At 50.2% G+C, this 13218-nt stretch overlaps 1 protein-coding gene across 1 annotated transcript in view; it reads right to left on the bottom strand.

The window, feature by feature from the left end:
• The window catches only part of ALX4 (ALX homeobox 4), a 50040-nt gene that overhangs the window by 16064 nt on the left and 20758 nt on the right, over positions 1–13218 (bottom strand). The window lies entirely within an intron of this gene.

Below are 13218 nucleotides of genomic sequence, written 5' to 3'. Positions count from 1 at the left end.
TGAGGTGAGAAGCCAGTTTACCACCACACAACCTGGTGAGCTTCCTAGGCAGACACACTCACCTCCTGGCAAAGGGTTTGGGACAGCAGTCCCTACCTTTTTGGCACCAGGGACTGGTTTTGTGGAAGATATTTTTTTCCATGGGTGGAGCAGGTGGTGGTGGGGAATGGTTTGGGGATGAAACTGTTCCACCTGAAATCATCAGGCATCAGATTCTCATAAGGAGCACGCAACCTAGATCCCTCACATGCATGGTTCACAGTAGGATTCACACTCCTGTGAGAATCTAATGGCACTGCTGATCTGACAGGAGCCAGAACTTGCGGTAATGCTCGCTCACCTGCCGCTCACCTCCTGTGTGCGGCCCAGTTACTAACAGGCCATGGACTGGTACTGGTCCACAGCCTGGGGGCTAAGGACCCCGGTTTAGGTCATGGACTCTTTAGCCCAGCTATGAATCTTATGGCCATGACTCCCCAGCTGTGTGCTCAGGAGAGCTTACCTACCCTCTATGTGCCTCAGTTTCCCCCTCTATAAAATGGGGATGAAGACACTTATAGGATCTTCCTCATAGGGTAGCTGTGGGAAATAAAGAGGCTAGCGTGCTAGCTATGTAGTTTTGCCTTATTGATATTCACATTTCTAGTCTGGACTTGCAAACCCACAGACCCTGTGAACATTAGAGGACTCCGACCCTAGAGAAGTCCTCCAAGCATGCAGGCCCTTGGGCACAGGAGCATGTGCAGGGCGTGCACAGATGCCTAGCGAACGGCAGCCAACTGGGTGTCTGCAGATGTGGGTGTGAGCTCCTCAAGGACCGCATTCCTTGTCTGTAACTTGGGGAAAAGGAACTTGTTGAGTGAAAGAACGAACACAATTAATAAGACGTGTGGGGAGCATTTGACACGACCTTTCACGTGCACGAGCTTTGATCATCACAACAAGCACATGTGGTAGGTGTGAGCATCAACCACTCTGACCCTCGGTTTCCTCTTCTGGAAATAGGTCCAAGCGATGGGCATTAAGCATCAGAATGATGCCTCTAGCCCAGGTCTTCTGACTCCATCCAGGTCCTGAGGGCTGAGGCTTCAGACTCGTCTCATCCCTGGCTTTCTGTGCACACTGGGGAAGCTGAGAGGGACATTTGGCCTGTGGCATTCTCACCTCCCTCTCCAAGGCATCAAGGAAAGGGCATAGAGGTGAGTGCCCAGAGTAGGCCTGGAAGCAGCTTCAGGAGGCTGCTCCTGAGGGCCACTGGAAGTGCAGACGCCGTGGGGGTGCACAACCGGCCCAGCGGCATCACTCATGACACCTGTGTGAGCCCAGGCACATGCAGACAGCCACGGCTTCAGTGACAGCATTCTGCAAACTGCAGCTGGCAGCTGGGCCAAGAGCTTTCAGCAAAGATATTTATCTTCCGGGCAGACAAATACATTTTATGTTTTAGGTTTTTTTTTTTTTTAGAAACCCCACCCAGCCTCACCAAAAATAACCATCCCTGTTTTGCAACTTCCTGGAAGCCAGATGAGGGGCTGAGGGAGGTGAGCACTGAGCCCTGAGCCCTGGTCCCCAGGCCCCATCTCACAGCCCCATAGACCCTTGCTGGGGATTGGGACCACCCTGCACAGCAATGGGAGCTCCATGTTACAGGAACTGAGAGTTGGTATGGACCAGCCTGAACTCTTAGTTTTAACTGGGGGGAAACTGAGGCCAGAGAGAGAAGGGAACATGCCCCAGTTCCGGACAGAGCACAGCCTCTCATCTCCTGGCCTGCCCTCTACTCCCTCCCCTGGGGTCTTAGGCCTTATTCCCAGGGAGAGAGGTAGGGGCAGAAGGAACCCAGGGGCCTCACATGACCAAGGCATCCTGCTCTGTCCATCTTGTGGGGAGCAGGACCAGCCACTGAAGATGAGGGAGTGAGGATGTGGCCTGGGGGCAGCCTCTCAGCACTGAGCCAGCTCTTGGCCTCTCAGGGGAAGTGGCAGAAAGTCCAGTCTTCTTGGTGACAAGTAAGGGTCCAGTTTTGTCCACCTCCAGCTGCCCACTGAGACCAAGTGAGCAGGCAGAGATAGAGGTGGCACAGGGTGTGCAAAGACCACCAGCCCAAGAGTTGGGAGCCCTGGCCTCGGCCCCCGCTCTGCTCAGGACTTCAGATGACCCATTTCATCTCTGGAGTCTCACCTACAAATAGGGACAGCGGGGTAGTTGAGGGTCCCTCCTCCCTTGCTCACCAGCAGCCAGAACTGTCCCTGAGGACCTGGGGAGGGGAGGAGAGGGGGAGGGTGTGCCTGTGTCAGAGATGGAAGGAATTCAGGGGAGCGCTGCTCCTGGTTCCTCAAGGAAGAAGGAAGCAAACCTTCTAACCTGTCTTGAGTCAGCTTGCTTTAAATTCTGAGGCTGGGTTCCTCATTTAGACAACAGAGAAAAATTCCCCGAAGTTCTGCGGCTCCACTCGACTGGTCAGAATGACAAGCATGGCCCTTTCAGAGTCTGAGTCCTAAGACCCCAAGCTCAGGCTGTCTATGTCTACCTCCCGCCACCTGCAGCATCTCCATCTGGCACTGGTTCCAGTCTAGGGTAGCAGGGAGCTCACTGCCCCCAGGACAGCAGGACTATTTGTCCTTAGACCCAGCCCATGTCTGTCTCCTGTAGGTCTGGCTCACTGGTTCCAGTTCTAACCCCCCAGCGCCCTTCCCCATGACAGCCCTGTCCCTGCGGACATTGGGAGGCTACTGCCACCCCTCCGAGTCTCCCTTCCTTCTGCAGTTCCCACTGCTGTTCCTCGGGTGGCCCTGAGTTTCTCCAGCCTGTGTGAGACAGATGGTGGCAGGGATGAGATGAGGAGTGGGGCCGGGCCCTGGGCAAAGCCAGCAGATTGCTCTCCAGGGAGATGACCCCGGGCTGGCTGGAGAGTCAGCGTGGTGGCTGAAGGCCTGGGTGCTGGTCAGAGCTGGCTCCCTGCAAGGTGCCCTCCTCAGCAAGATGGCCTCTGAAAATAGAAGTTCCATGGCTCAGGCTGATTGCTCTTGACCAAAGGAAACCACCGACCTTGGTCCCCCAAGTCTCCATCTCAGGCCCCTGCCTGGAATGTTCCTCTTTCCAGCTGACCTCCAAGATCCAGTGCTCCTCCAGGAGGCCCTCCCAGATTGTGACTGTTTTCTATCCTCTGCTCACCCTCTCCACTGACTGGCTATGTCTGCTGACTCGTATCTCATCAAGCCCTGAATGTCCAGCTCCTCCTATAGAATGTCAGTTCCCCAAGGGCTGGGACCTCATGCCGTTTGTCCCTTCTCAGCCTGAGGCTCAGCACAGGATAGGTCTGGTGGCAGAGATGCAGTAAGAGGTTGCTGAGGAATAAATGAACAACTTCTAAATAACAAACATCACTGAGCTCTCGTTCTGTCCGGGTATCTGTGTGCACCTTTGGTGAGCCGATGTTCTATAGAGCATGTGCAGAAAATGTCTCTTGAGTAAATGAACCAACTGCTTCATCCTCCTACCCATTGGGGAGAAAGTCGGGTGGGATACTTTGAAAAGGGGCACTCAATGACGAATGCCACCATTCAAGGCTGACAGCACAAACAGCAAAGGTCACTGCTGGAGACAGGGGAGAAGAAAGACCCAGACAGACCTTGAGCGGTGTCTCCATGCAGAGAGCAGGGGACAGAGGGAGAAGCAAAGACGGGCTTCATAGGGGAGGCTCCAGAATTGAAACCAAGGTCCAGAAACCCAGTCCAGGATCTGCCAGGAACTGGCTCCACACCCACCCTGCCGCCACACTGGGGTAGAGAAGACTGCCAGGGAGCTCTCAGTTTGCCTGGATGCTGTGCAAGCCTTCTTCAGAGCCTTGAGGCACCTCATGCTGGCATGAGGCTGAGCAGCAACAGCGCCCAGCCTGGGTCCAGGCCACCCGCCAGGGGTTGGACTTCTCACATCTTCCCTGGAGCAGCTCCTTGTGGACCCGGAAAGGGTCTATGCTGACGCCCCTCCCATGATGAGTTTGTCCCAGGGATGAGGCTATGGGGTCCAAGACAATGTAGTCCCAATCTGCAGCTTCCCAGTCTTGATCTGATAGTAAACCCCTAACTACTTACAGCCATCAATCAAGTAGTGAACCTACATCACCGAGAGCAATGCCTGCCCCACAGAAGGTGTTGTGCACACAGTATGGCCATCATGGTATCCAATGTTCTTCAAACAATCCTAGGTCAGCATTATTGCCATAGACTGCTTTTGATGAAGTGGGAAGCATTCAGCTCAAGGTTGTATTCTCAATCGGGAGCCACTGAGCCCTTTAACCTCTGCTGGAACTCCCCCTGGGAGGACCCCCGTACCACTGGGAGCTGCCTATTCTAGTGCTGGGAACCCCTGGCTGTTGGATTTCAGCTGTAGAAATGCATGAAGTGGAAAGCCTTGCTTCGTTCCCTTAACCTCTACCCATCTGTCCTGGTTCAACCCAATGGCATCACTCTAATCTAGTTTTACCTTTTTAAAACAGGAAAACCCTTAAGAGATTTCCAAAGGTGACTGATTTTTCTTTTTTCTTTCTTTCTTTCTTTTTTTTTTTTGGCCGTGATTTAAAGAATGACCTTCTAGAGCCATTTTAGGGAGAGGGTGCTGGTAGCATCTGTGTGTACAGATGTACACCCGAGGGCATGTGGCACAAGTCTGCCGTTGTGAGTGGGTGTGGGGAACATATGTGTAGTTGCTTGTGGATGGCTTTGTGGAGTGTGCGTGCTTGTGTGGTCAAGTGCAGGCACACAAGTGGGATGTGTGTCCCCGTGGGCATGTGGGCGGTTGTGTGTGGGTGCAGATCCGCGTGGGTGGGTGTGGACATGGGTGGTGTGGGCCTGTGTGGAGCTGTGCACAGGCCCATGCATATGGTGCCAAGGGGTCTCAGTCATTTTATCCTCCATGGTTTTGATTACATCTATTTTTCCTCCAAACATGTGCTTTGCGGGGGACATGCCGCTCACTCTGTTCTCGGGTGAGCTGGCCCCACGCACCCTGTGGCGGAGTGCACACACTGATATAATCTCCTTTAAAAAAACAGGCCAGCATGAGGCCCTTTCATGCTATTGAAAGGGCACTGACTAAACCCACTGCTGTCCAAACAGTCCTGTGGGGGTGAGGGAGGAGGTTAAAGGTTAGCCATTGATCACGTCCCCACCCCACCTCATCTGACGCTGGGGTCTGTCCAGAGCTCAACTTGAATGTCCCTAATTTAGCTCCAGTCCCAATAAATAATGCCAAAGGGGTAGTAGTGACTGGGCTTAGATTTCAGCACACATGCACGGGGCACAGCCGTTTGCAGAGACAAACAGTGTCCCGGCCCTCAAGGGGCTGCCAATCTTCAGCAGAGGGTGGGGTGGAAATGGCAGTCCTCAGGCTAGCCAGTGGCACAGGCCATCCTGCTCACCCACAGCCACCAACCCAAGCCCTGAAATGCTCTCGAAATAAGGAAAGTCTGAGAAACTGCCCCGGACTAGAGGAGGCCAAGGAGGCATGAGGACTAAGTGTAATCAATGTGTTCTGGGGGGCATGCTGGAACAGTAAAAGGACATTGGGGGAAGCCAGTGAAATCTGAATAAAGTGTGGAGTGTAGTTAATAGTAGTATTTAACAAAAAGTGGGCAAAATATTCTAGCAGACACTTCACCCAAGAAGATATACAGGGAGCAAATAAGCGTGAAAGATGCTCAACCTCATTACCCGCTATGGAAATGCAAATTAAAAGCACAATGAGATACCACTATGTGCCTATCACAGTGGGAATAAGAAGACCTGATGATGCCAAGTTACGGCGATGTGTGGAGCACCTGGAACTCCCATCCATCACAGTGCAAACACTTGGGCGGTGTCTTATCTAGTTAAACTAACACTGACCTCATGACCCAGCAATCCCACTTCTAGGTAATTACCCTACAGAAATAATGACTTATTTTAAGAGGAGAGGAACCCAAACCCATAAGCAAATGTCTGCAGCAGCTGTTTAGAATCACCCTGAAATGGAAACACCCCCAAGTGTCCTTTGACAGGGGAATGGAGATGCAAGCTATGGTCCATCCAGGCCACAGATCAACTCCACAGTGAAAAGAAAGAACTGTTGACAAACAATGACATGGATGAATCTCAAAGGTGGCCTTAGGGTCTGTAAAGGAAGCCAGTCTCAAATTTACATAAAGTGCAACTTCACTCAGCTAGCACATGAATTCTGGGAAAGGCAAAACTACGGGGACTCTAGCAACAGATCACTGGTTGCCAGGTGAAGCAGGAGGGGAAGGTTTGTCAACAAAGGGCTTGCACTGGTGTGATGGAACTATTCTGTGTCCTGACTGTGGCAGTGAATACATGAATCTATACGTGAGTGTGTTAAAACTCATAAAAGTATACACCAAAAAGTTTTTTACAGCCGGGTGTGGTGGCTTGCGCCTGTAATCCTAGCACTTTGAGAGGCAGAGGCGGGTGGTGGATCACCTGAGGTCAGAAGTTTGAGACCAGCCTGGCCAACACGGTGAAACCCCGTCTCTACTAAAAATACAAAACTTTATCGGGGATGGTGGCAGCCGCCTATAATCCCAACTACTCGGGAGGGTGAGGTAGGAGAATCGCTTGAACATGGGAGGCGCAGGTTGCACTGAGCTGAGATCGTGCCATTGCACTTTAGCCTGGGCAACAAGAGCGAAACTCCGTCTCAAAAAAAAAAAAAAAAAAAAAAATTTACAGCATGTTGTTTTCAATTTTTAAAAAATGTAACTAAAAAGAAAATACAAAATTGTGTTCAAATATATAAAACAAAAACTAAATTAAAAGTTTATATGCCTTCACCCAGAAATCTCACTTCTAGGAATTTACTCTAAATAAATGATGGTAAGAATTCACTAGAGAGAAAGTTCATCATGTCATAGTTTAATATGTAGGAAAACCGACAGTAATCAAAATATTCAACAATAGGGGATTGGTTAAATAAAGGATGATATTTCCATAAATGGAAGATCCTTCCTGATAGTCTTTATTCTGCATGCTGTTTCTTTTTTTGAGACAGAGTCTCGCTTTGCCACCCAGGCTGGAGTGCAGTGTTCGATCTTGGCTCACTGCAACCTCACCTCCTAGATTCAAATGATTCTCGGGCCTCAGCCTCCTGAGTAGCTGGGACTACAGGCATGGGCCACCACACCCCGCTAATTTTTGTATTTTTAGTAGAGACAGGGTTTCCTCATGTTGCCCAGGCTGGTCTTGAACTCCTGGCCTCAAATGATCCACCCATCTTGACCTCCCAAAGTGCTGGGATTACAGGCATGGACCACCGCGCCAATAGTAAGTATTTATTTGTTCTTCTGTTTTCCCTTTGTTATTGTCTCTCTCTCTCCCTCCCATGGAGCAGGGAACATATCTGAACATGTATGCTTTGTTTACCCTGCTGTGTAACACCTAGTATCATAGCTGGCATGCAGTAGATGCTCAGTAAACATTTGATGAACAAATGAATGAAATGATGCTAAGAAAGGATAGCGTTTTAACACATGTAAAGATGTTCAATTTATATCAAATAAATCTCATTTTGACCAAAAAGAGGAAGGGAGTGGAGCATTTGTCCTCGGAAAATACTACAAGTCTCCAGAAGTGGCAATATGGGTCTATGGGTTAATTTTGTTTCTTTCCTTTTTTGCGGGGGGCGGCGGGGCTGGTCTGAATTAATTTTCTATTTGTTCTCCCAGGAACAGGTTGAAACGTTATCTGAAAGCAGTGATTAGAATCCTGGATGGTGCATGCTCTGAGAGTGGGCTGGGCTCTGTGCTGTGGGATTATGGGAAGCAAGAGACAAGTACCACTTGGAATGGGCTGGAGGAAGGTTAGGGAAGCTTCCGAGAAAGGCCCTTTTTTTGCCATGGGGATTGGCCACCATCCTCACAAACTGGGCCCCCACAACTCAGACCTCTAGGATCTCAGTGACGCTCAGGGTGACGCTCAGGGTGACGCTCAGCGTGACGCTCAGTCCTGACCTCCTGAGGGGTTTCTCCACTTTCAGGCTCACGACCCTCAAATACAACCAGAGGGCGTGTCTAAAACATACACAGCTGGTCATGTCAGGGATCTCTCTGTAACCTTTCACTGGCTCCCAGATCCCTCTTTAGAATGGCCAGAAAAAATACAGGAGACTCGGTTAAACTGGAATTTTAGATAAACAGTTAATACTTTAAACAGTATAAGTATATCCCAAATATGGCACAAGAAATACTTATCCTACAAATTATTCATTATTTCAAATGCAGATTTGGCTGAGCAACCTGGTTTTGTTGTTTGCTTGCTTGCTTTTTGCTAAATCTGCCAACCCTGTACATCAGGCTTATGTGGCATTCAGGGTCCCGAAGGCAGGACTGGTCCCCACCAGACTCACGGACTTACACCCCAGCATTCCATCTAGCTTGAGGTTCAGAGACCTGCTTCCGCTCTGCAGCGCGCTGCACGAGTAACTTCAGACTTCCGCACTCCTGCGGGCACCCTTCCTTCTACCTAGCACGTCTCTCTGCCTCTTCTGTCTGTGGCTAACTACTACTTTCACCCAGATAGCTGTCTCTGTAACTTTTGTGACTTTCCTTTCCCCTTACAAATAGTAATCTATGTTCTATATGGAAGATTAAAAAAAATCAAGACAGACCAAAAGAAAATCACTCACACACACACACATACACACACACACAAACACACACGAGAAGACATTACTTTGTAGACTTTTGTGTTTTTTTTGAGATGGAGTCTCGCTCTTGTCGCCCAGGCTGGAGTGCAGTGGCGCAATCTCGGCTCAGTGCAATCTCGTCCTCCCGGGTTCAAGCTATTCTCCTGCCTCAGCCTCCTGAGTAGCTGGGATTACAGGCACCCACCACCACACCCGGCTAATTTTTGTACTCTTAGTAGAGACGGGGTTTTGCCATGTTGGCCAGGCTGGTCTCGAACTCCTGACCTCAGGTGATCTGCCTTCCTGGGCCTCCCAAAGTGCTGGGATTACAGGCGTGAGCCACCGTGCCCAGCCTGTAAACGTTTTTGTAAAATCTAACCATATTCCGTACCTCTTTCCATGCTGTTCTATATTCTTTTACCACACCATTCTTAATGGCTATGTAGTGAGAACAATCGCTATTTGATTTAATCCATCTTTTTCTGTTGGGCTCACAGGTTTCTACTTGTTTGAAGTCATAGCAGGTCTGTGATTTAAATCTCTCAATACATGCATGGCCATTCCCTTAGAAGAAGCTTCAAGAACTAGAAATACAAAGTTCAATTATCCACATATCTGGGAGTCTCTGAGAAACACAGTCAAGTTGTCTTCTAGAAACCTGTAACGTCCTCAGCTACCACGGTGTCCCCTCCCACTTCACAGCCAATAATGGTCATTATAGTGTTTTTAAAATCTTTGCCAGCACAAAGGATGAAAGTGATATCTTGTCTTTCCTTTTTTTAAAAAAAAAAAATACTATGGAACCTTTTATTTTTTATATTTCTTCTGCTGTGAATTCCCTCTCCTGGGCTTTCGAGGCTCAGCCAAGGGTCACCTTTCTTCCTGCCTGACCTCCCTTGCCTCTTAAACACCGAATCCCCTGCTTTACAGCACCGACTTATGGGCCTGCTCCCTCCCTAGACTGTGAGCTGGTCAGAGTGGGCCTCCCAGATGTACTGCTGGGGTCTGGAGCTGGGGCCTGGGCCTCATGTGAGTAAGAGCTCAGGACACACCCCTGGAATTAATGCAAATGCCTGTGTGTGCCTGGGTTGGGGGAGACTCCTCTGGGCTCCTTCTGCCTCTGGTATGGCTGGGGCAGCTCTGCAGGCACAGCTGAGGGTGGCCAGTGCGTCTGCAGGAAAGGGCCCCAGGCCCTGGAGCTGGGCTCCAGACGTAGCAGGGCCTTGGTCCCCTGCACACACTGCTTGTGTCAGGAGGCTGCTGCATGGAGTCGGAAGAAGGGACCTTGCAGGATGAGGGAGGTCGAGGGAACCAGCCACAGCACAGGGCAGGAAGGACCAAAGGTGACCCTGGCAGCTCCCTGGCTCTGGACAAAGCTCTTGCCTTCTGTTTGCTCAGCTTAACAACATTGCATGAATTCCTGCCAGGGAGGGGTATGAGAAGAGGAGATGGAGGGGCACAGCCCTGTGGGAAGCCAAGACCGAAGAGGAGTCCCCGGCCCTGGCTGCTTACCCAGAAGGCTAAGCATTCAGGTTCCAGGGCCCAACTCCCAGCAGGCCAAGATCAAGACTGCAGTTGTGCATACTGGCCACCAGGAGGCACTGCAGTTCCAATAAAGTCACTGGACGGAAGGTGATGATCCTGGGGCCCCAGTGCCTAATGAGGTTTCTAGACGTTTGTTTGAAGACCCAGGTCCTAGCTGGGAGGATCTGCCACTCAAGCAGTAATTCAGCCCTACTATGCGTCTGCCACCATTCCAGCACTACAAGGGACAAAGAGATGGATGGGGTGGGTCGCTGGCCTTCCTTGCAGGGGTCTTTCCTCCCCTACTTCTGGGTATTTTCACATTCCTGCCTCATTCCAGTTCCCTCAGAATTCCCGCACGGTGGCCCCAGCATCCTCATTGGACAGATGGGCAAAGTGAGGCACTGAGAGAAGGGACCCACCAGTGTCACTAGTGACTGAGTGACAGACAGGCTGAGACCTGGGCTCTTTTTCATTCCTTAAGTGGCCTCCCTTTGGAGACCCATGAGGATTCCTTGGCCCTCCAGAGAGGATGGCGCACAGTGGGTGCTCAGGAAACTAACTTGCAAAAGCCTTTGCCTTGCAAAAGCTCCCCAGGACACCCCTGTCGTTTGGCCCAGCGGCTTTCCACGTGGCTGGCAGATTTGTTACCAGCTTCCCTGTGGGTTCTTCCCGAGGCGGGCATCTGCCGAGGCAGGGTCTGCCGCCCCGTCCTCCACCGCTCCGTCCTCACACAGAAGCTCTCTCAGTTCTTCCCGCAATGGCAGGGGTGAGTGGGGAGGACTGTCTTTCTCTTAGTCTAGAGATGGAGTGGGCTTCCCAGAGTCCAGGAAGGAAAAGGGATTAATGCTGGGCTCTCAAAAACAAAAAACAAAAAACAAACGAAGAAACAAAACAAAACCAGGAACTGGGCTTTGTACTTTACAAAGTACTAGGGCATCTATTATGCCATCCGTAGGGTTCCAGCCTCTTTACAACCGCCAGGTTTCCATTTTACAGCCCCAGAAACTGAGGCCAGAGGGGTAAATGCCTTGCTAAGAATCAGTAACTGTTAAGAAGGTCCAGGGGTGGTGTAATCTACAAGGGAGATTCTTAACAGTAACTGTTAAGAAGGTCCAGGTGTGTAATCCCAACATTTTGGGAGGCCGAGATGGGAGGGTCACTTGACCCCAGAGTTCCATCTAGCATGGGTGACAGAGGGGGAGACCTGTCTCAAAAAAAAAAAAAAAAAAGAAAACAAAAAACCGGTAAGAGGCAGAGCTGAGGCTTGAATCCCAGGCCTGGAGCATGCGTGCTGGGCCCTCCTGGGTGGATGCTGTGGGTGGGGCTGGGACAGGCAGACAGGAGACAGGGTCAAGGAAAAAGGGAGGAAGTCACGGGAGAATGGCTGCTCTCAGCTGCCTCGAGAGATTGGCCCCCTTGCAACCACCTTCAAGGCTGCCCCTGATTAAACTGCTCTGCTGAAGATCAACTTCATTGACCATCTGGGACCTCAGATGTGGACCAGTGCCTTGTTTCAGGGCCTACACACGCTGAAGTACTTAGAGGCAAAGAGGCATATGAGTCATATGTCTGCAACTTACTGTTTTATTTTTATTTTTTATTTTTTTAGACACAGTCTTGCTCTGTTGCCCAGGCTGGAGTGCAGTGGCACAATCCTGGCTAACTGCAACCTCCGCCTCCCGGGTTCAAGTGATTCACTATGTTGGCCAGGCTGGTCTCGAACTCGTGACCTCAGGTGATCCACCTGCCTCGGCCTCCCAAAGTGCTGGGATTACAGGCATGAGCCACTGCGCCCAGCCTGCAACTTACTGTTAAATGATACAGCTGTATATAGTATGCATGTATATCAATACATACGTAAACAGAGCATATACATAGAGAGAGACCCAGAGAGATTGAAAACAATGCAAATATGGCACAACATCACCATTTTGGGAGTCAGCATAAAAGGCATGTGGGAATTCTTTGTAGTCCACTTGTAACTTTAAGTGTAATGTTATATCAAAATAAAAAGTTTTTTTAAACGAAAAGGTATGTGGACTAATGGAAAGAAGGCACCTTCCCTAGGAACCCCTCTTGTGAAGCTGGCATATGTAATCATTTGAACAGGACCTGGACAAGTTTACCTGGCAACCTCCCTGCCTTCCCCTCATCACCACCACCATTCATAATTCTACAAGGGGCCTTGTATGTTGCAGTAAAAATCACAAGACAACTGCCAACTCTGGGAGCACACCTTGCTCCCCAGCCCTCTGGAAGCCCTCACTTCCATGGAAGCCATTGTGACCCAATTAGAACATGAGACTCCTTTAAGCAGCTCTTCTGAGAGCTGTAGGAGGCCAAGGTCAAGCTACTGTTGGAACTTAAAAGTTGAAAAAGTACTTTAATTTTTGAGTCTACTGTAATTTCAACTGTCCTATAGTTAGTCCAAATGAGTAAAGTTTCCTCGTATAAAAAAAAAACTGGTGGAAAGAAAGAACCCTAAACTTTGTCCAGCCCTCAGCCCCCATGGCCCCTCTGCCAAGGCCTGGGTCCCCTCCACCCCGCAGCTTGTGTCTGGAATTTGTCTTTCCTGTTCCCTCCCCCACCCTGTGTCTTGCCTCACTGATTCATTCATTGGGCGCCTCATCAGAGCTTCCCTTAGGAATCATGGCCTAGTGGAAGAGATGGGTGAGGGACAAGCATGGTCAAGTGTTCCAGGGTCCCCAGGGCAAGAGTCTTGTTTCCCAGGCACAGCAGGGCCCACAGAAAGGAGCGGTTGATTTCGGTTGAAAAGGTCGGAGAAGGCTTCCGCAATGGAGTGGCTCTTGAATTGGGTATTGCCAGCCAAGGAGGGCTCGGCAAGGCATGTTGCATTTTATGGTAAAACAAGATACCAAGACACCATCCCCCCACCCCAAATAGGGCAAATCCCAAATTTCCAAGGGAGAACCCTTAGACAGGAGCTCTCCAACCAGGGCTGATTACAACCATGACAGCAATAATGTAATGCCTTGTATTTGTGTTGCCCTGACC

The sequence above is a fragment of the Pongo pygmaeus genome, chromosome 9 (assembly GCF_028885625.2).
Source record: "Pongo pygmaeus isolate AG05252 chromosome 9, NHGRI_mPonPyg2-v2.0_pri, whole genome shotgun sequence".
In the NCBI taxonomy this organism is placed as follows: Eukaryota; Metazoa; Chordata; class Mammalia; order Primates; family Hominidae; genus Pongo; species Pongo pygmaeus.
Note: the sequence above shows the minus strand (reverse complement) of the source record. Positions and strands in the feature narration are given on the sequence as shown.